This window comes from Gambusia affinis, linkage group LG07 (assembly GCF_019740435.1).
Source record: "Gambusia affinis linkage group LG07, SWU_Gaff_1.0, whole genome shotgun sequence".
Classification (NCBI taxonomy): Eukaryota; Metazoa; Chordata; class Actinopteri; order Cyprinodontiformes; family Poeciliidae; genus Gambusia; species Gambusia affinis.
This window is the reverse complement of record NC_057874.1, coordinates 30064245-30091889: the sequence shown is the minus strand read 5'-3', so window position 1 is coordinate 30091889 and position 27645 is coordinate 30064245. Positions and strand designations below refer to the sequence as shown.

At 46.3% G+C, this 27645-nt stretch overlaps 1 protein-coding gene across 5 annotated transcripts in view; it reads left to right on the top strand.

The window, feature by feature from the left end:
- The first annotated feature begins 1258 nt into the window (after positions 1 to 1258).
- LOC122833753 (metabotropic glutamate receptor 7) overlaps positions 1259 to 27645 on the top strand; it is a 107991-nt gene continuing 81604 nt past the window's right edge. Inside the window, exons 1-4 of one of the 5 annotated variants that reach the window (XM_044121602.1) lie at positions 3074 to 3158; positions 3270 to 3482; positions 4843 to 4961; positions 15028 to 15194. The gene's annotated coding sequence lies outside the window, so the exon portion shown is untranslated. Of the gene's footprint in view, positions 1357 to 3073; positions 3159 to 3269; positions 3483 to 3760; positions 3903 to 4789; positions 4962 to 15027; positions 15195 to 27645 lie in introns of those variants that run through there. The other 4 variants (XM_044121601.1, XM_044121600.1, XM_044121603.1 and 1 more) reach the window with 4 other exon arrangements.

Genomic DNA, 27645 nt, shown 5'->3' with positions numbered 1-27645 from the left:
CGTACCAACCAGCTGAGAACCAGCTGATGTGACGGCGGTGGAAGCGTTTGAGGCGTCGCCTCCATCTGGGTTCGCTGGATCAGCCGCAGGTGGAAGAACCCGCTCCGCCTCTAGTCTCTGTCCGTGACCTTGTCAGTGTGATGGAGAAGGATGAAGAGTCGTCCCTCCTCCTCCTCTTGCTGCTGTAATTGGACCATTGATTGGTGCTGTCTGGACACAACAAAGGAATGACGGCATCAACTGTCTGCAGGCAGCTGGAGACAAAATGAAGCGACAGGAAGGAGACTAGACTGTACCTTTGGAATAAAAACCTGCAGAATTTCATCAGATTCTTCTTTGTAGATGTAAACTGGAAGCTCAGTTTGAACAGAGATGTTGTCTAATGTGTTAACCAACCGTTCCTGTTCCCACAGGGAACCGTTCAGCTGATATTTTAAGGAAGGTGTCTGAATTTCAAACGTGGCGTCCATCTGGCAGCAACTGGATCTTCAGCTGATTCTGAAGCCGGACAGCACCAACAGAACTGGGTCCAAATCAAGTCCAGATGAAGCCACTGAATTAAAATGTTTTCTGCCAACAGGAGCTGATGAAGCAGCTGCTTGGTGTTTACCTGAGAGGCACAGGTCAGCAGCCTGATTAGGAAGTGAAGAGGACGAGGATGATGCTTCATCCTCTGAATCCTGGAGTCAGGAGTTAACCCTCCTGCTTCTCTGATGCCATCAGACAGACATGCTCTGCGGCGCAGAGACGGGCCCAGTCAGTGAAGACGCATCGGTCCAAACCAAACCATCGGTCAGACACTCGGTGAAGGTCCAATGGATCTCTGGAATCCGATAGATCCACCAGCTTCTCCATCATGGCTCCTCAGGTGGACCAAATATCATTATCATCATGCGCTCAAACATCTTAGGACTGGAAAAACATCCACGGCTTTCATAGGTGTACGACCAAAAAGTCACAAATAAAATAAATTGTCATTTTCTTTTGAAAATGTTTGATATTCTATGAAAAAATATGTGAAAAGGTCCACAAATAATTTGGAGTTACTTAACATTGTATAGTTTAAGTATAGATATAAGAAATGCAGGTTTTAGTGTTGGAGGCTGTAATCCTGAGTGATTTAGATTTATTAATATTAGGTTCATTTATTTTATTATCTGCATTTGAATGTTTTCTTAATTTGGTTTAATATTTGATAAATTAATTAAGTTGCCTTAGTTTGTGTGAGTTTAGCGCCATTACCTAAAGGATCCACTAGGGGCACTCGCGTGTTTCTTTCCTGCTCAATACAAGCGAGTGAATGCAGGAGCGTCGATCCGGTTCCTGTGGTTGTTTTCTCTTTCTGCCTCCTTTATGGTGAGTAATGAGGCAACAGAACGGCGTGTGGATGTTTGTGCGTGTTTGGTTTGCTTTGTATTGCAGAGTTGTGTGTTTGCTGCTAAAATAGTTAGCTGTTCGGCAAACTAGCTAGCACTACTGCTAGCGGCAGGAGGCCTCGTGTCTCGCTATGGCCTCCGAAAGTTTGACTTAAATTCGAGTCATATGTTTACGTCATTAGATTTGACTTTGCAATAAAAACATTACTTAAATAATTAATAAAATGCTTAAAACTGCGTTGCCCTGCGACAGACTGGCGACCCGCCAGGCGTAGCTGGAGAGGCAGCAGCTCCTCCCGACCCCATTAGGGACAAGGTGAACAGAAAATGGATCCTTAAAACTGTTGAATACATTTAATGTAAAACACTTGTTTTGTTTGTGTTTAAACAAATGAATAATTTAAGTTAAAAAGGTTATGTAAAATGGCGTCAAGAGATTTTTAGATTAGTTTAACAATGGGATGTTTTTAATAATTTTCCACAAATATTTGATCAGAAGAAAGTGCGTCATCTTCTTTTTTTTCTTCTTAAATGTTTCCTTTAATTTAAGAAAAATAGAAATAAGATATCTTTGTAAATTTACATTTGTTTTTATAACAATATGGCTCTAAGCTGGTTCATGTTGGTGAACTGAATGCAAAAGTGGCTCTTTATGTTGGAAAGCTGGCCTAGTCAAAGTCCTGTTCGACTGGTGAGTGATTGCTAATTGACCTCTGACCTCTGGTCCTCCAAACCTCGGTCTGAGTTCAGTTGAACTGAACTCTGGTTCAGTTTGAATGTGAACTCCAAGCAGACCAGAGACCGCTCCAAACGCAGGAAGTGGACTACAGCGCAGAGCATTCTGGGTAAATACAACCAAAGCTAACTTCAGAGGTTTTTGTGTCGTTTATCTAGTTTATCTAGTCAAAGTCCGGTCCAGTTGGTGAGGTGTGAACGCTAATCGACCTCTGATCCTCCAAACCTCGGTCTGGGTTCAGATGAAGTGAACTCTGTTTCAGAATGTGAACACCAAGCGGACCGAAGAAAGCAGAAGTGAAGGCATGAAGCTTCACAAAGTATAAAAATATATAAAAACTAAATAAAGAACAACAGAATGCTCAGGAAGGACAAAAATTACAACATAAAATACTGTAAAGCTAAAATAGCCTAGTCCAATCGAAAGGAATGTGCAACCGAGTTGGATCATTTCTTTAAAAATGTTAATATTTTTGTATTTGAGCAATAAAGTGTTTACAATTTGTGAAAATAAAACCGTACAAAACCAGCAGAAATAATATTTAAACAAAAGAAATCTTCCTCTGGTCCTCCAAACCTCGTCTGGGTTCGGTTTGAATGTGAACGCCAAGTGGACCAGAAACCGCTCCAAAAGCAGGAAGTGGACTACAGCGCAGGGCATTCTGGGTAAATACAACCAAAGCTAACGTGCTAGCCTAGCGCTAGCAGCAGAAATGTCTCCTGGTCTTCAGCCAAAGACTAAAGAGAAATCCTCCAACACTAAAATCTGACGCCTCCATCTTGTTTCCATCTGGTGAAGAAGGAAGTTGCTCTCAGTGTCTTCAGAGGTTTTTGTGTGGTTTCCTTCAGTGGTTGTTGGTGCAGCGCCCCCACAGGCCAGGAGGGGAACAGGTTGGTTTGACTCAGAACCACAGCAGCTGGAGGTGGAGCAGCTGTTCTGGTTCCAGTAGAACCGGGTCGACCGGACCGTCGTGGGGTTAAACATCCACAGTGTGATGACGAACCGTTTCACTCGTCTCGATTGAGGAAGCCAAACATGGACGGTCTGTGAGTGAGCTCTTCATCAGGCTGAGATGTCTGTGAGCAGCAGATTTTAGGTGTCAGACTGAACTGATGACTCTGTGTGAAGCTGCTGCTGTTGTTCCTGTGATTCATCAGGAGCTCTGGAGCAGGCGCGGCTCCAGCTGAGGTCAGGATCTGCTGCAGGGTTCCAGCCGTCCTCCATGCTCAGCAGCAGCTGACGTGTAGCAGCTGGAGGACAGCGCGGCTGTCCAACGTGAGGACGGCTGCTGTGAGTCAGCGCCGGCTGATCTGAGCCGCCGTGTCGCAGTCACGACGTCGGGGGAGGCGGCGGCGCGTCGGGTGCATGTGGTCAGTGTGTCACTGCTGGTTAGATAATGATGACGAGGATGCAGAAATCTGAGGCTTGAGAGGAAAAAACTTTTGACTTTTCAGACTTTTTAACAAGAAAAAAAGCAGGTGGGATTTTTCCTCCTCTTGGATTTTTACAATATTTGTGTTAAAAAAGTTAAAACTGCAGAACTCCTCATGGGAAGTTCACCTGAAGACGAAAACTCAGATTTATTTTAGGAATATTTGTTTCTCTTACATGTTTCCTAACTGACATGATGTCCAACCGTCCTGCAGGACAGGCGCCGACTCATCAGACCTGAGTCAAAGTTAGCGCTTCGTTAGCGGTTCAGCTGAACAGACTGGAGCTGGACATGTTCCCATAGCAACCGGTGACCCCTGAACCCGCGCGGTTCCTCTGTGGATCAGCGGATGATCCCGGTGAGGTTCCTGCTCTGCAGGGAGCCTGTAGGCGTCTGCTGGAGGGACGGCAGGATGAGTTAGCAGGCTGCAGAGTCGGATTCTGCAGGAATGTTCTGGTTTAATGCTCTTATTTCTTTGGGTTTGGCTGAAAACTTGTCAACATTGACTGCAGTTGTTTCCTGTTTCTTGGTAATTATCCTGTCAGCGTCAGTTAGTCGTGTTTCCACCAAGGTTTTTTATGCATGTTTTGAAGTTTTGTTTTAGAAAGTTTTCATTCAAAATGAAAAGTTTCTACACTTGCCTGAGATGGATTTTAGTTTTTCTGGAACAGTTAAAGCACTAAAGGTGAGACGGGAACATAGAAATAATTTCTTCCCAAACCAGTGGAGAGTCTGTGCCTTACCAGAGGAACGAATCTCAAAACGATCCCTGTTGGTTTGAGACGTGGTTCATGATGATTACTGTTACTACTTCCTGTTTATTACAGCCATGTGTAGCATTAGCTTCTGACTAAATTAGCCTGCCGAGTCGCTCCAAAGCGTAGATGGAAACATGGAGTCTGTTTCTGGGTCGGTTCGTTCTCCAGGACCAAAGATCTTCTATGTTCATTTTTAAACACAAGGTAAAACCAATAAGGCTCAACAAATTCATGAGAACGAATCCCGAATATAATCAAAGGAGCAAAACGTATGAATAGTTTTATTCTGATGATCAACCAGGACAGAAAGTGTTTCCATCTGGCTGAAGATCTCAGTTCAAACTGGAGATACAGGAAGTAGAAGAAGTTTTAGTTTGAGGTTCTCAGGTGTGTTGGAGATAAAAAGATCTGAATTACATGAACAACCTTTCATTATAAAAGGAAAGCTCAGGGTTCTGCTCCACTTCTGCTCTGCTTTTCTTTGCAGCACCTGAGCTGCAGCAGAGCGGCCATCTTGAATGTTGTGCCCTTTAATTGCAGCGTCAGCAGTAAACATGCATCATGGCTGACGAGGCTGAAAGTGGCCAGCGGAGAGCGGCGTTTGTGGAGACTGACCTGCAAAGCTGATGGACGTGATTTGACAAACCGAGAGCAACAAGGTGACTGCAGCCTGATTTACACACCTTGTCATCTCCAATCCGGCTCCGGCGGTCAGTCCGAGTGTTTCTGAAGGAAGCTCTGGGTCACTTTGGCTTTCAGTTTTGATTTATCTCTGTGTTTTGGTTACCCAGCTGTTTGTTAACCTTCTGCTCACTCTGTTTCTGTTCGGGTTCAAACTCTCCTGTGTTTCAGAAAAGTTACAGTCAAACTGACGGCAGCAGTTCAGGTTTTTTAACGCCTCGAACAGGAAGTAGAATTTCAGACACGTTTTTCATTCACCTGCAAACTTCACAGTTTCAAACTTCATACTGAGCAAACTAAACATTTAGGTTGGAGCTCAATATTTAGTTTACAAACTAATTAATATTTACTGATAACTAATTAACTCCAAAGTAAATATTTAGCTCTCAGCTCAGAACTAAATATTTAAATTAAAGCTAAATATTTAGCTTTAATTTAAATATCTAGCTGCAATCTAACTATTTAGTTTGCTGACTAACTATTATTTTAGTTCAGCTCAAAGCTGAAGCTCTTCATGGATTAGAGGAAGAGGAAGAGGAAGAGGAAGAGGAAGACGACTCGTTCAGCTGGATCTTCACGTTTCACACAGCCTGTAAAATCAGACGCTGTTCATGAACACACTCCTCATTCATTCATTCATTCATTCATTCATCCCTCCATCCTGCCCGACTGAAGGAATAAAAAATGTAATTAAATGCAGCAGTGGATGAATCATCCATTCATCACAGCTACAATCTGTCAGCCAAGGACAAGCAGTGAGGAAGAGGAGGGAGGCCTTCCTCTCCTCCCGCCGAGCCGATGATAAGAGAGGAAGAGGAGGAAGAGGAGGCCGGCGTCGCAGCATTGATAATGGCGGCTGATTGAGACGATAATTCTGTTGGGTTCAGGGGAACCGGCGCCTTCGGGTCAGAACACCAAGAGGAAGAGTTCAAGGTTCGACATCATCATCCTCACTGGAGTTCCTCCATCCTCAGCTGCTGATTGGCTGGAGCTCTGGCCGATCACAACGCCTTCCTCCAGTGTCGGTACCGCTGTTCTCGGGTCTGGACCGAACCGGGCCGAGGTCGGATCCGTATCCGATCTGCTCCACGTCCAAATCGGATCGTTTTTATCCGACTTTTACATAAAACACTTTGTGAATTTAATGATGTAAAATTAGAAGAAAGAAGTTTTTAATGAGAAGCTTCAATATAGTTTTATTTTTTCAAAATAGACTTAAAGTCAAAGTTCTGATCTGGAGTTAAAAATTAAATTATTTAACTTCCCGAGACGCTCAGAGCTGAAATGATTCGATATTCTGACCGGATTCTCAGCTTCCTGGTGGGACAGAAGCGATGAAGACGGGGGATGAAGAACAACGTGAAGCGCTGTGAGCTCAGATCTGATGACCCAGACTGAGAACGGAGCAAAACCTGAGAGGGGATTCTGAAAACAATGCGTCTCCTGTTTGACTCCCATCAGCCCCGGCGGTCGCTGAGCCTCGGTAAACACGCAGGAGGATCGACGGGATTCTGATTCTGGGAGGATTTAAACATCAAACTAAATCATCAACCTGCTGCCAAACCAAATCTGCCTCCTGTAGATCCTCTGATGTTCATGAACTCGACTAATTAGTCCCAAAAAACAGATTTTTCTTCTCCCTTTACTCTGGCTCAGAAACAGCTTCCTCTGCAGACTTTGACTAGACCACAACCCTTCTCTGTAACGGTGACTGAAAATGATTAAAAACTGTTTTTAAATACACATACAGTAAAACATCTTCATCTCAATTTTTAAATCTATTTTTGTTGTGATTAGGATGGAAATGTTTTTTTATCAGTTTATTGAAATGTCAACTTTCTGTTTAAAAAAAATCTGAAATCCTCGTTGCAAAATAGTTTTTATTTTATGAAAAAAAACTAAAAAGACATTTTTTTACATTTTAAAAACTACAAGTTTTTCAGAAGTGATCTGACATCAGCGGCTCTAAACGGGTTTAGTGATTCTGATGGGTTCAGTCAGAGAGGAGTCTTCCAGCTGACTCCTCTTCCTCCTCCTCTTCCTCCTCGCTCCGTGCAGACGAGCCTTTAAAGCGTCTTCCGGTGTGCAGGAATGAGGTTGACTCTGCGGCTGTTACCATGGCGACGTGGGTCGAGGTGAGTCTTGTTGTGTTGGTAAGGATGTGAGCTGGGATGCGTTGATGCTTCCAGGCGGTTGGGAACGCCGGCGTGGGAACGACACGAGGAACGTTTGAGCCTTCAGCCCGTTTCCTGTTCTCTGGATCTGATCTGAGGAGCGAAAGCAGCAGGAAGCCGGGACTCCGACTGCGGATGTAGCAGATGATGCCAGATTTCTGTTAGCAGGAAACCTGTTATGAGGATTATCCTGCAGCTGCTGGAGGTTTGATCAGTAATGAAAATGTTGAATTGATCTCTGGGAGGAGTTTTCAGACACTAGACAGATCTACTGTTGATGAGCAGCTGCAGAGAATGAAGACCGTTCCCCTCCTTCAGTCGGGTCGACCCGGTTCTACTGGAACCAGAACAGCTGCTCCACCTCCAGCTGCTGTGGTTCTGAGTCAAACCAACCTGTTCCCCTCCTGGCCTGTCGGGGCGCTGCACCAACAACCACTGAAGGAAACCACACAAAAACCTCTGAAGACACTGAGAGCAACTTCCTTCTTCACCAGATGGAAACAAGATCTTTCTATCCAGGCAGCATTTTGAAACAGTGATCCATGCTTTTATTTCAACTCGATTGGACTATTGTAACGCACTTTATCTGGGAGTCAGTCAGGCGCTGCTCTCACGTCTGCAGCTAGTACAAAATGCTGCTGCACGTTTGTTGACAGGTACTCGAAAAGGGACCATGTGACCCCTGTCCTGGCCTCACTTCACTGGCTGCCTGTATATTTTAGGATTCATTTTAAAATTCTTATGTTTGTTTTTAAATCATTGCATAATCTTGCCCCGGCTTACCTCACTGAGCTTCTTCATCCCCACATACCCCATCAGTCGCTCAGGTCAGCAAATCAGCTGCTCTTGGAGGTACGAGAACAAAAAGGAAGCTCAGAGGGGACAGGGCTTTCTCTGTTATGGGCCCCAAATTATGGAATGACTGACCTTTGCAGGTCAGAGAGGCCCCTTCTCTGTCCACTTTTAAAGCTCGTCTTAAAACTCATCTATTTAACTTGGCTTTCAACACCAGTGAGATTTAGTTTAAAGTGTATGTCTTTGTTTTTAAACTACTTTTAATTATAATTATTCTTATTTTGTTGTGTTTTTGGATTGTACAGCACTTTGTATCAACTCTGGTTGTTTTAAAGTGCTTTATAAATAAAGCTGGTATGGTATGGATGATGGATGCGTCAGATTTTAGTGTTGGAGGATTTCTCTTTAGTCTTTGGCTGAAGACCAGGAGACATTTCTACTGCTAGCGCTAGGCTAGCATGTTAGCTTTGATTGGATTTACCCAGAATGCCCTGCGCTGTAGTCCACTTCCTGCTTTTGGAGCGGTTTCTGGTCCACTTGGCGTTCAAACCGAACCAGAGGTCACTTCCACTGACCCCAGACCGAAGTTTGGAGGACCAAAGGTCAGAGGTCGGTTAGCATTCACACCTCACCAACCGAACTGTGCTGCTGGGATTCCATCCTTGGATTAAAAGTTCTCAAACCTTCGTCTCTGAACTCCAAATTCTCCAAATCTGAATGAATCTTCAGGATTTTCTGAACCAACCAGTGACTTTCAGAGCTTACAGAATCTGCTGCAGAGGTTTGGAGATCTTCAGAGTTCCTGCAGAGATGATTCAGAGTTGGAGACGTCTTCAGTTAACCTGAGGCAAACTGAGGAGGAGGAATCCGAGGCTGCAGTGATGAAGACGTGTTCAGGCTGCAGCTTCATCATAAACCTGTCCCTGCCGTTCTGTGATGAGCGCCGATCCGTCTCTTCTCTGCGGCTCGCTCGTTTGTTCGGCGTCCTGCTGCAGCTCAGCGTCTCATCCTCAAACATAATTACATCCTAATACCTTCAGTCTGAGCGGAGCTGCATGCTGGAGACAAAGAGAGACTGTGCAGAAAGAAAATAGGAAAGAACAACCAGAAAGCTGAAAGTGTGAAGCTTCAGTCAGAGACTCGCTGCTGAGCTGAGATGATTTATTGATAACTGCAGCAGCACAGAGAACATCTGAGGATCCGCTCCGCCTCTCCATGCAGGAGTCTGAAACACACACATTCACCACACACTCTTATTACTTTTACATTTCAGGATTTGGTTTTGGCAGACTCTTTCTTCTGTGAGTAAAACTTTAAAACTTCTTCCTTATTATTATTGACTACTTAACTAAATTATCTTTTTAAATGATGTCTATGCAAACCAGTTAATTTATTGGAAATTGTTAGTTTATGTTTTTCACCTACTGTCAGCTGCTATCATCTGATTTCATCTGTAATTGAGAATCCAAACTAACATTATTCCTAAAATTTGGAAACAGCAGATTTAAACTACAGATGGATATCCAAACTCCCGGTACTTGCCAAACGTGTTGAAGTGCCGTTTGGTCCTAAACAGAGTGAACCGGTCATGATGTGCGATCTGGTCTCATCGCCGCTGCCGCTGTTCGCTACGAAAGGCTTCAGCTGTCACTTCCTGTCAGACGGCCTGGGAGTCTCGGTTTGAGTGGTTCTGCTGTCAGAAGGTTCAGGAATCGTTTTTCAGTCCCAGATCTGAACGTTGAGCTCCGTCTGTTTGCTGATGATACTTTCATTTTCGCTGCTTTTATTGGCTGAGCTGCAGATTTCCTACATCCACCAGATTCTCACCGGACCGTCTGGTCGGATTTAAACGGATCCTTTGTTTCCTCGTTGGTCCGGAGTTTTATTCCAGCTGAATCCACTCCACTGAATCCTGGACCGGACCAAACAACCGGACCGGACCAAACAACCGGACCGGACCAAACAACCGGACCGGACCAAACAACCGGACCGGACCAAACAACCGGACCGGACCAAACAACCGGACCGGACCAAACAACCGGACCAAGATCCACTTTCTGATCTGACATCTGGCTTGGTTCTGGTGTGAAAACAGACTGGCTTGGATCCGAACCAACTACAGGAAGTAGATGTTTTTGGACTTCCTGAGCCACCGTAGCTGGGCGTCATGGTAACACGGAGCCGTCAGTGATACCAGCAGGAACTGGTTGGGCTGAAATGGTTCCTGATCCGTTTTAGCGGTGCTGTTAGCATGTGAGCATTTCATTGAAAAGATTTTCTCCCGTCACTCTCTGATTCTGGGATCATTTTATATTTTATTCTCAGGAATGAATTTAAAAGTTCTTCTGCAGCAGCCCAGGCGCCTTCCTTCCTTTTCTTTTGTTCTGGTTTTACTAAAATTTTATTTAGTTGTATAATAAAAAAAAACCGTTTTGATTCTAAAATCGTTTAACTGAGGAGTTGCAGATATTCTCTAGAGTTAATCCTATTCTTCTTCTTTGACGCTTTTATTTAGTATTAAGTGAATGTTCTGGTTTTGTTTTTATTGATGCAGTACCAGCTCTGTGCCTCTTGTTCAAGTCTGTAGAAAACAGACGTGACTTTAAAATAATGGATGATAACAGAAGCTGTTTTAATGTGAAGGTTGTGTAAACCGTCCCGGCGGTTCGGCGCCTCGTTGGGCTCCAGATGAAAGATAAAATAGCTCTCCACAGTGAAGCTGGAGCTGCTTTCTTTCAGAGAGACGGCGGCGTAATGAGGCAGCTGAACTCCACAAGACGGCTGAACGCTCCTCTGGGATTATTTACACCTTCATCAACTCAGCTCCTGTAAAACATTCAGAGGGTGAAATAGTAGCAGGTAGATCCTGGTGGACAAACAGCAAACCAATGAGGATTGATATCAATCAATCAATCAATCAATCAGTCACTTTATTTAGGTAAATTGTCCACATTAAACTCAGGAAACAACAAAACAAACCCACAGTTCACCAAAACAGGAATTGGCTGAAGCAAAGTTTGTTCTTTCCTTCCCTGTTTTTTACTTTACAACCTGCCAGGATGTCAGTACAGATATAAATCTACTTAACACCGTAAGATTTTATCATTTTAAAGTTCACCAAGAAAGACTTAAAATCATCATTCAATTCATTCCACAGTTTCACACCAATAACTGAAACACCTAGACCAGGGCTCACCAACACGGTGCCGGGGGTCAAAGGTCGTATGTGTTCAGTTTCCTGTCTGAAACCAAACCTGGATCTCTGCTGAAGGAAACCGGTTTGTTGTTCCAGGCAGTGTTTCATTGTTAATCTGACGGAAACAGAAAACAACTTTCTGGGTTTTTCTTCGACTCTGCAGCGAGCCGGTTCTGCTCTACAAACCGAGCCGGTTCTGTATCTCTGCCGGTCAGCTTTAGCTTGAAAATCCATTTCTCTTAAAGCCACCCTGGGTCCCAGACAAAATGAGCAGCAGGATTACTCTCCTTCAGAAAAGCCTCATGCTGCTGCAGTTCATCGTTTAGCAGAACAAACATGTTTTCCTCAGAACCAGCAGAAAAAATCCAGTTTTAATAAGGCAGCCGCATCAACTGATCCGCAGTCAGACGGAGGTTTTGCTGCGTGTTTCTCTCTGCAGACGACTCTGAGCGGCTCGACTTCCTTTACTGGAACAGGAATAAACATTTCTGATTCCTAACCTAAACTTTTCCTATATCCTCCAGCCACGTCTCATCAGGATGCAAACTGAAGGAAACGTGCAACAATACTGTAACTTCATACTGACTACCGGCTACTCTGTGTGTGTGTGTTTGTTTAGCAGTCGGCCTTCAGGGAGAAACGGGAAGGAAGTCGGTTTAAAATGACTTCCAACAATCTCAGGATGAAAACCTGATCACCTGGGTTGAAGGGCTGAATTGAGATTTGGTTGCTGGTTGGGAATAGTTTAGAAAGCTTTAGGATGTTGTCAGAAAACAGGAAATGTGCTGGAAGCGTCGTCCAGCTCCTGATCCGACGAGGAAGATGGAAATGAAAGATGAAGAACGGATCGGTAGGACTGGTGCAGCCGGCTCGTTAACAGTCACAGCTCATTAAGACTCGACTTCATCAGAATTCACTCACCGTCTCAGCTCCCAACAAATTACTAATATTGTGACAGCATAATGAGAGCAAAAACAAGATGTCAGTTAAAAATGAGGAGCCTGGAGCGTGTGAGTCTGCAGCGTCGTGCCAGCGGTGCGACGCGCTAACAATGTTTCTGTGACACGAAGCATCTGCAGCCACTCAGCGTAGCTCCGTCTGACAGCTAACACACACACTGCTAACACACACTGCTGACACACACACTGCTAACACACGCTGCTGACACACACACACTGCTGACACACACACTGCTGACACACACACTAACACACACACACACACTGCTAACACACACACTGCTGACACACACACTGCTAACACACACACTGCTGACACACACACTGCTAACACACACACACTGCTGACACACACACTAACACACACACACACACTGCTAACACACACACTGCTAACACACACACTGCTAACACACACACACACACTGCTAACACACACACTGCTAACACACACACTGCTAACACACACACACACACTGCTGACACACACACTGCTAACACACACACTGCTGACACACACACTGCTAACACACACACTGCTGACACACACACTGCTAACACACACACACTGCTGACACACACACTAACACACACACACACACTGCTAACACACACACTGCTGACACACACACTAACACACACACACACACTGCTGACACACACACTGCTGACACACACACTAACACACACACACACACTGCTAACACACACACTGCTGACACACACACTAACACACACACACACACTGCTGACACACACACACACTGCTAACCCACACACACACACTGCTAACCCACACACACTGCTGACACACACACTAACACACACACACACACTGCTAACCCACACACACACACTGCTAACCCACACACACTGCTGACACACACACTAACACACACACACACACTGCTAACACACACACACACACTGCTGACACACAGTTAGCCTATCAGCAAAGCTATGCTAGCCTAAAATAGCATCTTAATGCCAAACATGTAGCAGCTAATGCTAATGTTAGCATCCACATTTCTAAAGAAGCTCCATGAATGAAAGAGAAACTCTGGAAAGTTTAACTTTGTTCCAATCTGATGGTGGAAGATTAAAAACTAAATCTAATTATTTTGAGCTCAGATGAAGAATCAACAACTTTTTAAGGGTTTTCAATTGAAACACCCGGAGTGAGAGTGTGTGAGGACGTTCCACTCCCAACGCTGGCATTTCCATAGCCTAACAGCTGCGTTTGTCTCTGGAGGCTGAGAGAATCGCTTCTGGACCAGGTGATAACCCGACCAGAACCAGCAGAACCTCTCAGGAGGACTGAGAGGAACCAGAAGAGCGTCTGCCGGCCTTTAGGTTTCTATGAAACTTGGAAACATCGTGCCACTCTGAAACCAGCCTGACCTTTCCCCTCCCACCGCAGGGTGTGTGTGTGTGTGTGTGTGTGTTTGCCGCTGCTGCGTCTTCATTGGTTTTAAAGCCGTTTAGTTTCAGATAAATATATTATTCATTATGTACAGCAAGAATATAGAAACTCTAGATGACGACATCATTGTTAGGTGTGTCCAAACACACACCAGACCCCATTAACCCCTCGCGCACACACACACACACACACACACACACACACGATTCCAGCTGTTCATAAAGCTGCTTTATTTCCCAGTTCACTCATAAACACTGCTGTAGCTTTTATGGCTCCAAACGTCCCAGTTTAACAAACTGGTTTTATATTGTTGACAAACTGGAGCTGACATGACCCCAACTGGGGGGGGGGGCAGGTTCTGGACCCGGGCCACGGGTCCAGAACTAAATCTGCTTTAGATTTATTTCTGATTACTAAGACAAGTTTATTAGCATCCACTATTTTCAGGAAAACTCAACGTGTTTTAAATGGAAAATAAATCAACAGACGGCCGTTTATGATCTTCCAGTTATTATTGATCTATCGCAGCTCCAGCAGGAGGTTGAGAGGAACTCAGTGTTTCTGCAGTTTCTCAGTTTTCTGGAAGCTGCCAGGTTCTCAGCATCCTGCAGGTGATTCCTCCTGTGCAGCTGCTGTCCAGAACCGACTCAGGAAGTTTTCACACCCTGCTGGTATTTACTCAGGTTTACTCAGACCGTTTTCCTCTTGATGGTCCGGTCGACCCGGTTCTACTGGAACCAGAACTCCATCATCTGCTGTGGTTCTGAGTCAAACCAGCCTGTTCCCCTCCTGGCCTGTGGGGGCGCTGCACCAACAACCACTGAAGGAAACCACACAAAAACCTCTGAAGACACTGAGAGCAACTTCCTTCTTCACCAGATGGAAACAAGATGGAGGCGTCAGATTTTAGTGTTGGAGGATTTCTCTTTAGTCTTTGGCTGAAGACCAGGAGACATTTCTGCTGCTAATGCTAGGCTAGCATGTTAGCTTTGGTTGGATTTACCCAGAATGCCCTGCGCTGTAGTTCACTTCCTGCTTTTGGAGCGGTTTCTGGTCCACTTGGGGTTCACATTCAAACCGAACCCAGACGAGGTTTGGAGGACCAGAGGAAGATTTCTTTTGTTTAAATATTATTTCTGCTGGTTTTGTACGGTTTTATTTTCACAAATTGTAAACACTTTATTGCTCAAATACAAAAATATTAACATTTTTAAAGAAATGATCCAACTCGGTTGCACATTCCTTTCGATTGGACTAGGCTATTTTAGCTTTTCAGTATTTTATGTTGTAATTTTTGTCCTTCCTGAGTATTCTGTTGTTCTTTATTTAGTTTTTATATATTTTTATACTTTGTGAAGCTTCATGCCTCGATGTTGCTGCTGCTGCGTCTGATTTTCCCCTCCGAGGAAAAATGATGGATATTTAATCTAAAGTCTTGTGTTGGAGCCAAAATGTTTGTCCTGCTGCGACCTTTCTGAAAGTCTGTCATCTTTACAGAAGGTCTGCTGATAAAGGCGGCAGACAGACAGACGGACGATCCGGTTCCTGGATCAGATGGTTCCTGGATCAGATGGTCCCGGGCCTCAGAGGAACTCCAGCAGAACTTTCTCTGAGGAACAAAACGAGAACGCTGAAGATCCGGAGGAGCAGAGCGGTGCTCCGAGGTTCGTCTGCTGCAGAGGGGTCACATTTCAGCCGTTGTTTGTAGAATAAAGATGGAAGTCAGTCAGAGAGAATTTGGCCTTCAGGGTGACAAACAAACGGTGGAGTCACTTCGTTGGATCAGAACCCATCAGAACCTACTCTGGTTCTGATAGGTTCTGATCTCCATTCAGAGCTGTCTGCTCCAGTCTGAGCAGCCGGACCAACACAAGCAGCTGCCATGTTGATGTTTTCTTGTGATTCCCTCATCATAAAACAGTTCAGTTTCCACCCAGACTGATCCAGGCCGGGTCTTCATGTCTCCGTCTGTGAGGTTTTAAGATCTGTTAGTTACTTTATTTTATCGTTTTCTATTTTCCACCATTTTCATATTTTAAGAGTTTTAGACGTGAAGTGATGAATTGTGACGTTTGTGCAGGATTCGTACGGCAGCTTCAGTTTTTCTGTTTCTTGCTGACATGAACAGCTCAGATTGTCGCTGCGATCCACAGAAAACCTGAAGAAACACGTCGGTCACAGCCAGCATTCACAGATTTATTTCTTTATCTTTTATTTCTGTTACTGAGTTTCAGTTAGTTTGATAAATCATCTATAAATCTGTCCAAATCGATCAGCTTCCAGGCGCAGCAGCAACAAACCGGTGCAGCTCATGATCCAGTAACAACGTAGAAATTCATTTCATAGACATAAATACATCCTGTTCAGGAACTGGGATTCCTGCTACACCAGTTCTTCCAGTTCTCCCAGTTCAGAAACAACCCACTCAGTTTGAAACAGACCATCAGAACCAGGAGGCGGGCCTTAGCGTTGTCAATCACCCTCACGTCCCTCCGTTTCTCTCTGCTACAACTGGTTCACCACAGTATGCTATCAATGCTAATGCTAGTTAGCCTAGCCTCTGATGATGGTGATAAACACATTTAGGAGCACAAACACGAGGTTGACTGACAGCGTTAAGCCCCGCCTTCTGGCTCTGATTGGTTGTTTCTTCAGTCGATTGATAAACAGTTTTAGAAAATATGCAGAAATCAGTTTTATAGAAGTTACTGATGCTGCTCAGCTGAACTCCAGTTTTCAGGATTTTATTCCTGATCATTATTGAACACATTTAATATCAGATCAATAAAATACATTTAATACAAAATGTGGGTTTAATGAAAGAATCTTTAATGATTAAAAGTTTTATTTTCAACCTGACAAACGAATGATTTGATTTCAGTCACTTTAATTCTGTTAATCGCCACCAGAACTTTCAGAACCAGGAAACCTGTAAAGTTAATCCTGAGCAGAACCAGAACCAGGACGTTTCATCTGGGCCCCGTAACGACCCGCCGGTCCGGTCGGACCTCCAGCCCACCATGGTGATTAACCAGCAGAACCTCTCAGCTTGTGATTTATTACTGCGTATGATGTGTAATAAAGAGGCCGTATGTTTGTAATCGGCGCCTGGCTGAAGCCCGACCCGGCTGGCTGCTCCGCCAGCCAGAACCGGCACCACGCAGGCTCATTACTATTCATATTTATTATGGAACCACGGAGACGACATAAAATAAAACTCTAGAAGGTCAGCAGGTTTAACGTGAGGAAAATATGATCAAAACATAAAAACTGATCATTGAACCAGTGATTCATCTGATCTGTTTCATTGTTTTTACATTTTCTCTGCTTTCCCTTTGGAACGACACCTTCGAGTTTAGAGTTCGGTTCTGGTTCTGGTTCTGCTCGGACCGAAACGAAGTGATAAACTGGAAGAGATTGGACCAAATTTAAAATAAAGAAACTCATTTAAAACAGTTCAGTTAGAATCAGGAGTTTATTTCACACCAATAATTCCTTCCTGTTGATGAAAACGACTCGCATTAAGAGAAATAATCTGCAGTGGAGCAACAAATTATACTAATAAATAATAATAGCTACTAGTTAATCAGTATTAATTAGATTATTTTTAAACCAGCTCCTATGTTTTGCTGAAAAGTTACACGTTAGTTTAGTTTTATTTCTAGTGAACTGAGATATTTCCACTGTAACAATCTGATATTAATTTCTGTATCGATCTCAATATTGAAAACATTCAATGTCAGATATTGGTGACAGCATAATGTCAGATCTATTCACTCTAACTCTATATCTGGTTCTCTGAGTGACATCAGGCTTTATTATTTATTTTAGATAAATTAGTTAAAGTTTCTGAACCAGGTTTAGTTTGTTTTCAATGTTTGATCCACTTCCTGTTTCAGTTTTTACTCCAAACTGCACTGAATAAATTAAAGTTGTTTTGTTTGCCGTGGTGAAGCTGTTATCAGTTATCAGGTAAATTAATAATTCACTACATTCATGTCTCTCTGTAAGGTCAGTTCTGCGGATCGGTACCGGCTGATTCTAAACCTCAGATATCAGAAATGAGAACCGCGGACGGAGCGTCCCGACCACAAACTCAACCAGAACTAGCAGGTGATGTTCAGTTTCCAGACGGCCTTCCTTTGGTTTCATTTGTTCTTTAGTCTCGGCTGAATTTCCTCGCTGCCTCTCGTCTTTCGGGGCTTGGATATGAAACGTGATGGTGGCTCGGCGCCATCTGTTCAGACGGACCCGCTGCAACCCGCCGGACCTCATCAGACTGCTAATGAGGAGCAAACCAAACGGCTGTCCACAGATGGAGGTGCAACATCATTACTGCCAAACAGAAACATAACGGAGCGTCAGGAAAGCCGTAGAGCTGAAACTCATCCAGCTCCTTGTTCTTACAGAACCAATAAAACCCACTAGATCAGCCCAATGAAAGCTTTGACTGCTGGTTTTGGACCCAGGTGTTGTTTTCTCTGTGACTGGGGGAAATCGTCAGTTTGCTGCAGTAAATTTAGCCGCTCTGGCTCAGAGTCGATCTACCTGCCTGCTGCCAGATTTCATGAGTTTCACAGGATGAGTCACAGAAACTGGAGGCCTGTCGGCGCAGCAGCCAGTTAAAGACAAAACAGCTTTTCCTCCGATGGTACGAAGCAGAGAGGACGACACATAAATAAAACGTCCTTCATCCCTTCAGCCAAACTGCACCGGATTCAGCCGTAAACACTCTGAGGGGTTACACCCATGGTCTAATTTTCTGAATTACTGACGGTGATGCTGAGAGTTTAATGCTGTTGGTCTGCAGAGATGAAGAGATCGCTCTGATCTGTGGTGCAGAAGAAGAAACTGGCTTTACGTCTCCATCTATGTTCTAACCTCAGAACATGAGAGGAACCGCGACAGGAAGGATGAGAGCCTGGGAAGAGAAAGTTTCAGTCTTGGACCCGGTTCTACTGGAACCAGAACTCCATCATCTGCTGTGGTTCTGAGTCAAACCAACCTGTTCCCCTCCTGGCCTGTGGGGGCGCTGCACCAACAACCACTGAAGGAAACCACACAAAAACCTCTGAAGACACTGAGAGCAACTTCCTTCTTCACCAGATGGAAACAAGATGGAGGCGTCAGATTTTAGTGTTGGAGGATTTCTCTTTACTGTTTGGAGGACCAGAGGTCAGAGGTCGATTAGCTTTCACACCTCACCAACCGGACTGGACTTTCTGGGCAGACGGACTGGAGCTGGATTAGGACTGAACTGGGCTGCTGGTTTGAATGCAGCCTTAGTGGTGAACAAATGGACCTTCGGTTTGCATAGCCAGCTCTTTCTCAAGGGAACTTTATGCATTTTATTGTTATATTATTATTATTATTATTATCTACAGAAGGAAGGTGTGGAACATTCAGTCACAAACAGTTGAACATTTCCTCTCTGCTCCGGCACTCGGTTCAGGTTCCTCTGTCAGCAGCAGCTTCTCTACGGTTCAGAAAATCCAGGAGCTTCAGATGGAGGCTGGATGATTAACGTCGACCCGCTCATCTCTCTGCGGTGCAGTGAATTCACGTGAGCAGCTCTGGTTCAGTTTTCTGACATCTTGTTCATCAGTGACTCAGGCTCTGGTGTTAAAGTGAATCTGGTGCTGTGGGCAGCGGAGACGGCAGATGAAGAAGCAAAATTACCCAAATGAAAACAATAAATCATGAGCTATTGCTGTCATCCTCATGCACAGCCCAGAGCTCTTCAATTAACTCCAATGGGCTGCGTTCCTGTCATAATGTACTGAAAGAGCCGGTTCTGCGACGCAGAGCGCCGGCTTCACCGCTCACTGGTCTTTACTGCCGTAATGTTGAGGCTGCCGCCACTCATCACCTCAACCTGCAGGAAGACGCGACCAGATTATAAGTCGGCGTTGATTTGAACGATTCACTCTGTGGGAAACGACGGTAATAAAGCAGCAAACAGGTGGAACTTCATCTGGGTCCGCTCCTGGTTCCGACCGGTCTGGACAAGAAAAAACAACATATGATTTAGGATGAAATAACAATATGATTATTTAATACGAGTATTTTAAACAGAGACTGGATTCATATGAACCTCAGCAGTTTGAATGAAGGAGCTGAAAACCAGGCCAGAAATCCGGTTCAACCCGACTCCGGTCCGCTTCAACCTGACTCCGGTCCGCTTCAACCCAACTCCGGTCCGGTACATCCCGACTCCGGTCCGCTTCGACCCGACTCCTGTCCGGTACATTCCGACTCCGGTCCGCCTTGACCCGACTCCGGTCCGGTACATCCCGACTCCGGTCCGGTTCGACCCGACTCCGGTCCGGTTCGACCCGACTCTGGTCCGGTACATCCCGACTCCGGTGCGCCTTGACCCGACTCTGGTCCGGTTCGACCCGACTCTGGTCCGCTTCGACCCGACTCCGGTCCGGTAAATTCCGACTCCGGTCCGCCTTGACCCGACTCCGGTCCGGTACATTCCGACTCCGGTCCGCCTTGACCCGACTCCGGTCTGGTACATCCCGACTCCGGTCCGGTTCGACCAAACTCCGGTCCGGTACATTCTGACTACGGTCCGGTTCGACCCGACTCCGGTCCGGTACATTCCGACTACGGTCCGGTTCGACCAAACTCCGGTCCGGTACATTCTGACTACGGTCCGGTTCGACCCGACTCCGGTCTGGTACATCCCGACTCCGGTCTGGTTCGACCCGACTCTGGTCCGCTTCGACCCGACTCCGGTCCGGTACATCCCGACTCCGGTGCGCCTTGACCCGACTCCGGTCCGGTACATCCCGACTCCGGTGCGCCTTGACCCGACTCCGGTCCGGTACATCCCGACTCCGGTCCGCCTTGACCCGACTCCGGTCCGGTACATCCCGACTCCGGTCCGGTACATCCCGACTCCGGTCCGGTACATCCCGACTCCGGTCCGGTTCGACCCGACTCTGGTCCGCTTCGACCCGACTGCGGTCCGGTACATCCCGACTCCGGTGCGCCTTGACCCGACTCCAGTCCGGTACATTCCGACTCCGGTCCGCCTTGACCCGACTCCGGTCCGGTACATCCCGACTCCGGTCCGGTTCGACCCGACTCCGGTCTGGTACATCCCGACTCCGGTCCGGTTCGACCAAACTCCGGTCCGGTACATTCTGACTACGGTCCGGTTCGACCCGACTCCGGTCCGGTACATTCCGACTACGGTCCGGTTCGACCAAACTCCGGTCCGGTACATTCTGACTACGGTCCGGTTCGACCCGACTCCGGTCTGGTACATCCCGACTCCGGTCCGGTTCGACCCGACTCCTGTCCGGTACATTCCGACTCCGGTCCGCCTTGACCCGACTCCGGTCCGGTACATTCCGACTCCGGTCCGGTTCGACCCGACTCTGGTCCGCTTCGACCCGACTCCGGTCCGGTACATTCCGACTCCGGTCCGCCTTGACCCGACTCCGGTCCGGTACATCCCGACTCCGGTCCGGTTCGACCCGACTCCGGTCTGGTACATCCCGACTCCGGTCCGGTTCGACCAAACTCCGGTCCGGTACATTCTGACTACGGTCCGGTTCGACCCGACTCCGGTCCGGTACATTCCGACTACGGTCCGGTTCGACCAAACTCCGGTCCGGTACATTCTGACTACGGTCCGGTTCGACCCGACTCCGGTCTGGTACATCCCGACTCCGGTCCGGTTCGACCCGACTCCTGTCCGGTACATTCCGACTCCGGTCCGCCTTGACCCGACTCCGGTCCGGTACATTCCGACTCCGGTCCGGTTCGACCCGACTCTGGTCCGCTTCGACCCGACTCCGGTCCGGTACATCCCGACTCCGGTGCGCCTTGACCCGACTCCTGTCCGGTACATTCCGACTCCGGTCCGCCTTGACCCGACTCCGGTCCGGTACATCCCGACTCCGGTCCGGTACATCCCGACTCCGGTCCGGTTTGACCCGACTCCGGTCCGGTTCGACCCGACTCTGGTCCGCTTCGACCCGACTCCGGTCCGGTTCAACCTGACTCCGGTCCGGACCCTGCTGGACCCTGAAGACGATGGATGCGGTTAACGGATGACCAGAGACGCTGTTCCACGTTGTTCTGCTGGAGATTCTCCAGCTGACAGGAGGTCAGATTTTTTTACAGTCGGGTCAGATTTACACCTGGCAGCGCTGCATCCTCACACCAGAACTGCAGAACGTCGTCACAAGTTTCCAACAAAGCAGGAAAAAAAATCACCAAGTCCTGCTGAACGCCCTGCGCGCATCCCACACTTAGCCACGCCCCCCAGAGTGCTTAGCTCCGCCCACTTTTGGAAGTTTCCCAAATATTTTTGGGGGCGAACGATCCGATTACTGGAGCTCAGAGTCAGCTGACCGCCACGAATAAAACAAGATTTGATTATTTTACTCAAATGTCTGAACTTCTGCTGCCACACTGTAAATATTTAATTGATTTAAAGCAGTTTAGGTCGTGTTGCTGACATGAATGATTAATGACATCATAAGCATTGCAGTGAGTCGGATCTGCATGTTTCTGCAGGAGGGAAGCAGAAAACACAGGAAGTCCTGATCCCTCAGAAACGTTTAAATACCTGGAACGTCTGGCAGGTTAAACGCTCACAGGAACCTGCAGATACAAACACACTGAAACATTTATGTTTTCCCTGACAGAGACGTTCCTCTTCGCCGCCCTGCAGCGTTTCACTGAACTCTGAAGGAGCAGCAACAGACCGCTGACTTTAGAAAACGGCTCCTTCAGCAGCTTTTCCTCCAGTTGGGGATCCATCTGCATCAGAAACTACAGAAAGATTTTCACTTCAACCAGAAGCTGCTGCAGAGGAAACTGAGTCTGTCGCCAGTTTTACGTTTCAGGGCGGATCAGCAGGCAGCAGAACTGATTTCAGTTTTATTGACTCATAAACAAACAAAATATTAAAAACAGAAAGAATAAAATTCATCCACTGGACTAGAGGTGAAGTTGTTGCCTGTAATCGATGAGGCGAGAAACAAAAAGTCACATTTACTGTCAGACATGAAAACAAACAGGAAAATTTATTGCAGATATTTTTAAATTAGCTTCACAAAATTTTAGATTTTTTTTTTAAATTCATTAAAAAGATTCGGCTCCTGAATTCAGACACTTAATCTACTTATTATTATTTTGTTTTATGCATTCTGGTTCATGATTTGAGCCACAGTGAAGCTGAGTTTGACTTCCTGCAGTGGTTTCAGACAGATTGTTCAGGAGGGACGAACTGCAGGCGTTTCGGTTTGAGCCGTGGAAACAGACGGTAACCAGGCGGCCAGGAGTGAAACTGTTTCCTCTGGTTTCTGGACTCGGACGCCTCGGAGTCGAGTCCGAGTCGAGTCCGAGCCCGGCCTCCCCGTGGTAACAATCCTCCTGCAGCAGAGGACGGATTTACAGGAAGTGCAGCGCTGAGCTCTTCCTGTCCAACCAGCATGTCTGCCCTTCATCCTTCATCCTTCCTTCACTCAGCCTCTTCTGTTTCCTCCTTGATTTTCTCTGTTTTTTCTTCTATTTTTACTCCTAAACATTTTGATTTCTGGGGGATTTTCCTCCAGTCCAACTCTGTCATCCGAGTCTCAGATATTTATTTCTCTCTTGTTTGGTTTCATATTTCAAACCGACCCGGGGGAAGAAATGAGGATCCAGAAGACGTGAATAAAATGAGCCTCAGAAAAACCTTGGCGATAAACAGAAACGTTCAAAATGAAGGAAGAAATCCAAAAGCACAAAAATATGAATGTGTCCAACATGCAGCAGGAAAAACTAAATCAGGACAGAGAATCATTTTCTGTCTGCAGCCTGTTAGCAGTGATGAAGAGAACGATGAAGGTTTGGACAGCAGATCATGTGACATCATCGCTTCAGGCTGGCCGCCTGCCAGAGAGCCGAAGGATCGTCAACCTCACGTCCAGCTCAGACTGGAGGCAGAAACTCACCAAGACCTGCAGGACCAGAGCTGACCAATCAGACAGCCGACCAATCAGTCATCCAATCAGACAGCCGACCAATCAGAGAGCCGACCAATCAGAGAGCCGACCAATCAGAGAGCCGACCAATCAGAGAGCTGACCAATCAGAGAGCCGACCAATCAGGAGTAGCAACAAAAATAAATCTGGAACATTTGAGTCAATTTGATAACATTAATTCACTTTGGATTGAACGGGTTCTGTTTGAATGGGTTCTGTTTGGTTCTGAAGCCTCCAGTAGTTTATATTTTTTATATTTTGCAAATTTTTCTTTCTTATAAATCACTTTGATTTCATCTCAGTTCACTACATTTCAGAATAAACAACATTTCTGTGCGTTTCCTCTAAAGTGCAGGTTTACTTTCACCTTCAGGTTGAAGTCCGACCGGACCGGTCCGGGTCCGGGTCTCCGGACCGGACGGCTGCTGGATCAAAGCCGATGTTTCTGAGCCAAGCAGATTTGCTCCAGTTTCCAGAGGAACCAGAGATTCTCCGAGTTTCATCATGAAATGTTTTCCACTGTAAAACCGCGGCGCCTGTTTCTGCTAAACTCTGATAAGTTGCAGCTTTGTGTTGGGCTGAGTTCTCCGTCTGCTTCCAGGTACTTTTTGCTCCGTTCCTTTTCATTTCTTCCTCCGTTATAAACGTCTGAGGTGTTTAAAGCTGCAGCGCGGCTCGGCTTTGTGCTCGGCGGGAAAAGAAAGGAAACTTTGAAGCGGCGTGTCGGCTGACGGAGGAACCAGGCCGTTGAAATGTTTGTTCTCTTCAGAAGAGTCGAGTCAGAGGGACAAAGCAACCTTCAGCTGGAAGTTTCCACAGAAAATCTGGAAACTGACTGACTTGTCCTCAGTCTACCCAGCTACTGACGCGGCGACGGCTTCATGTCAGGAAGATTTACCCGACAGACGGAGTGAAACGGTTCTGGATGAAGGACAGCGGCGACAAATCACACAAAAACAATAAATTATCAGGTAAAAGGTTTAATAATTTAGTATTTATGACTGGACAACCAGGAACAAACCTCCCCGCCGGCGTTCTCGGTTACTTACAGATTCCTGGGCCGGTTCCGGTCGGGTCCGATGTAACGCGGGTTCGGCCCGGTGCCTGCAGCCGGTTCTGTGTAATCAGGGTGTTGTCTGGAAACGTGTTTCCCTTCAGCCTCAGTAAAGTCATAAATTCTGTCTTTGTGTCGGTTTGCTGCTTAGCGACGTCTAATTAGCTCAGCGTGTTTGCAAACTGTGTCGGATTGAACTTTTTATTTAGTCATTGAAATGAGCTTTTACAAGTGAACCGCTGAGACGTGACGTGTCGCCGGATCCATAATCCTGAAAGAATAGTTTATCTCTGACAGCACTGCAGCTCGTTATGGGAACCTCCTGCAAACACAGGCGCTTATTAATCAGAGAAAAGATGCTTTAAGCCAAATCAAATCATTCAGCTGCAACCAACTCGCTGCATCCAGTAGGTGGCGCAGGTGATGGTGGCCACACAGGCAGATGGAAACAAACATGCAGGACAACGCTTTCAGTTTGAATGTGAACGACTGGAGACCGCTCCAAAAGCAGGAAGTGGACTACAGCTCAGGGCATTCTGGGTAAATCCAACCAAAGCTAACGTGCTAGCCTAGCGCTAGCAGCAGAAATGTCTCCTGGTCTTCAGCCAAAGACTAAAGAGAAATCCTCCAACACTAAAATCTGACGCCTCCATCTTGTTTCCATCTGGTGAAGAAGGAAGTTGCTCTCAGCGTCTTCAGAGGTTTTTGTGTGGTTTCCTTCAGTGGTTGTTGGTGCAGCGCCCCCACAGGCCAGGAGGGGAACAGGTTGGTTTGACTCAGAGCCACAGCAGATGATGGAGTTCTGGTTCCAGTAGAACCGGGTCGTCGGACCATCAGGAGGGAAACACTTTAAGTCCCTTTAAGATCGTCGTGTTTATATGAAATCTGAAGGCTGTTTGAATCTTTCTTCAGGTGTTGAGGATTTAGCGGTTCGTTTTCGTCTCTTTTGGTTCTTCAAGGTAAAATCTTTGTTTTCCTGCTGAGCTGATCTGAGTGTCAGAGGATCCAGGAGATCAATTTTATGAACACATTCAGGTTTGAAACCTGTCTGAAGACAAACAGGCTCAAACTCATTATGAACCACTCCTCTGGGGGGCGCTGTGGAGGCTGAGACTTGACCCTGTCTGTCACTGCTGCTCCTCACCTTCACCTGCTGCTGATGCTAATCCATCCAGAAAGTGTATTCAGACGTCCAGCCAGCAAAAAGCATGAAGGTGAAGCTTTATTGATCCGCAGGAGAAACTCTGAGCAGATCAGAGCGCCGGCGGCTTCAGCAGCTGGCAGAGCCAGGGCCTTTCATCACAGCAGATGCTGCCTGACAGCAGGTCGCGACCCCGCTGCCCGCACCTTAAACACACATGGTTCACTACAAGTGGCTGCCAGTGGGCCAGAATGGAGCAGAGAGAAAACACTGAAATGTTCTTCAGAGCAGCATAAATCCTGAACTCTGTAAAAATAATCAGGATGAACTTCATTAGAAATTCCTGCTGCAGCTTTAATGAGGATTTTACATCCAGAGTCTGACCTGGACTGCAGTCTGCAGGACGGCAAACCATACCGCTTTGGAATAAAGGTCCACAAAGTCACAAACATAGACAAGTTAAAATAGATGAGATTATTAAAGCAACGCCCACCAGTCAGGATGAGCAAAAGGATTCAACAGATCAACGAGTTTTAAGACGATTCAGAAAGAAGAGAAACCAGAATTCTGCCTGGATGTAGGAGGATCCTGTCACTTTAATCCAACTCCAGTCCGTTTGCCTAGAAAGTCCGGTTTGTTTCACCAGCCTCCTTCAGTCCATCGACCCGGTTCTACTGGAACCAGAACTCCATCATCTGCTGTGGTTCTGAGTCACACCAACCTGTTCCCCTCCTGGCTGAAGACCAGGAGACATTTCTGCTGCTAACGCTAGGCTAGCATGTTAGCTTTGGTTGGATTTACCCAGAATGCCCTGCGCTGTAGTCCACTTCCTGCTTTTGGAGCGGTTTCTGGTCCACTTGGCGTTCACTTCAACCTGAACCCAGACGAGGTTTGGAGGACCAGAGGTCAGAGGTCAATTAGAGTTCACACCTCACCAACCGAACCGGAGTTTATAGGCAGATGGACTGGAGTTGATGATGAAGAGTCGGTTCTGGTTCTGGTTCTGGTTCTGCTGCAGTGAAACATGTTGCTGTATGTTGTTTTCCAGTTGGAGGTTGCTCATTGGCTCCTGGTCTCCATGGTGAGCGGTTTTCTCAGGCCGTGCCTCAGCATGCTGGCTCTGCATCCTGTTGCCATGGCGCCGGGCTGCAGGGCGGAGGAACCACCTGGAGGCTCCGTGGATTCTCACATGCGTCACTCTCCTGCTCTTCATCCTCCTCCTCATCCTCCTCTCCCTCATTCACACCTCGGCAGTCAGGCTTCGCTCGCCAACAGGAAGTCATTCAGTGTTTGCAGCTTTCTCACGTCTCTCCCTCCTTCCATTCATCTTGTTCCATATTTAACTTTTGTTCCTCCTCCTTTCAGAATGAAATTCATTTTCCTCTTTCCTCATCCTGCTGTCTGAGTTTCTCCCTCTGACCTCCTTCTGTTCAGGCTAACAGCGGCTAACACAACGATCACACCATGCAAACACCTCGTCCTCCTCTGGACTCACTCCGTTCTCCATGTTTTTCTCTAACAGTGAACAAACACTCGCCTCTAAAATCTCGTTCATTTTAACAGTTGCCTCATCATTCAGGAAAAACCTCCGCTGTTCATTATTGTGTTCACAAACTAATCCGTTGGTCAGTGTTTCAGGTGTTTTTCAGTTTTCTGGAAATTTGTCTGATTTTGGTGCATAGAAGCTGAAAAATGTTTAATGGAGAAAATAAGGTAAATAGTAAAACACTTTTTGCCATTTTTAGTCAGTAATGATTTTCTGATTTTGACTTTAAGTTGAATACAGTTAGAATAACGGTGCTAGTGCTAGTTGTGTACAGCTAGGCTACGCTAAGCTACATGGGCTAACACTGCAACAAACTGAGTAGTTTTCACTGTTAAACAGATTCTTGTGTTTTATTTGGATAAATAAATAGTTGGCTGTTCAA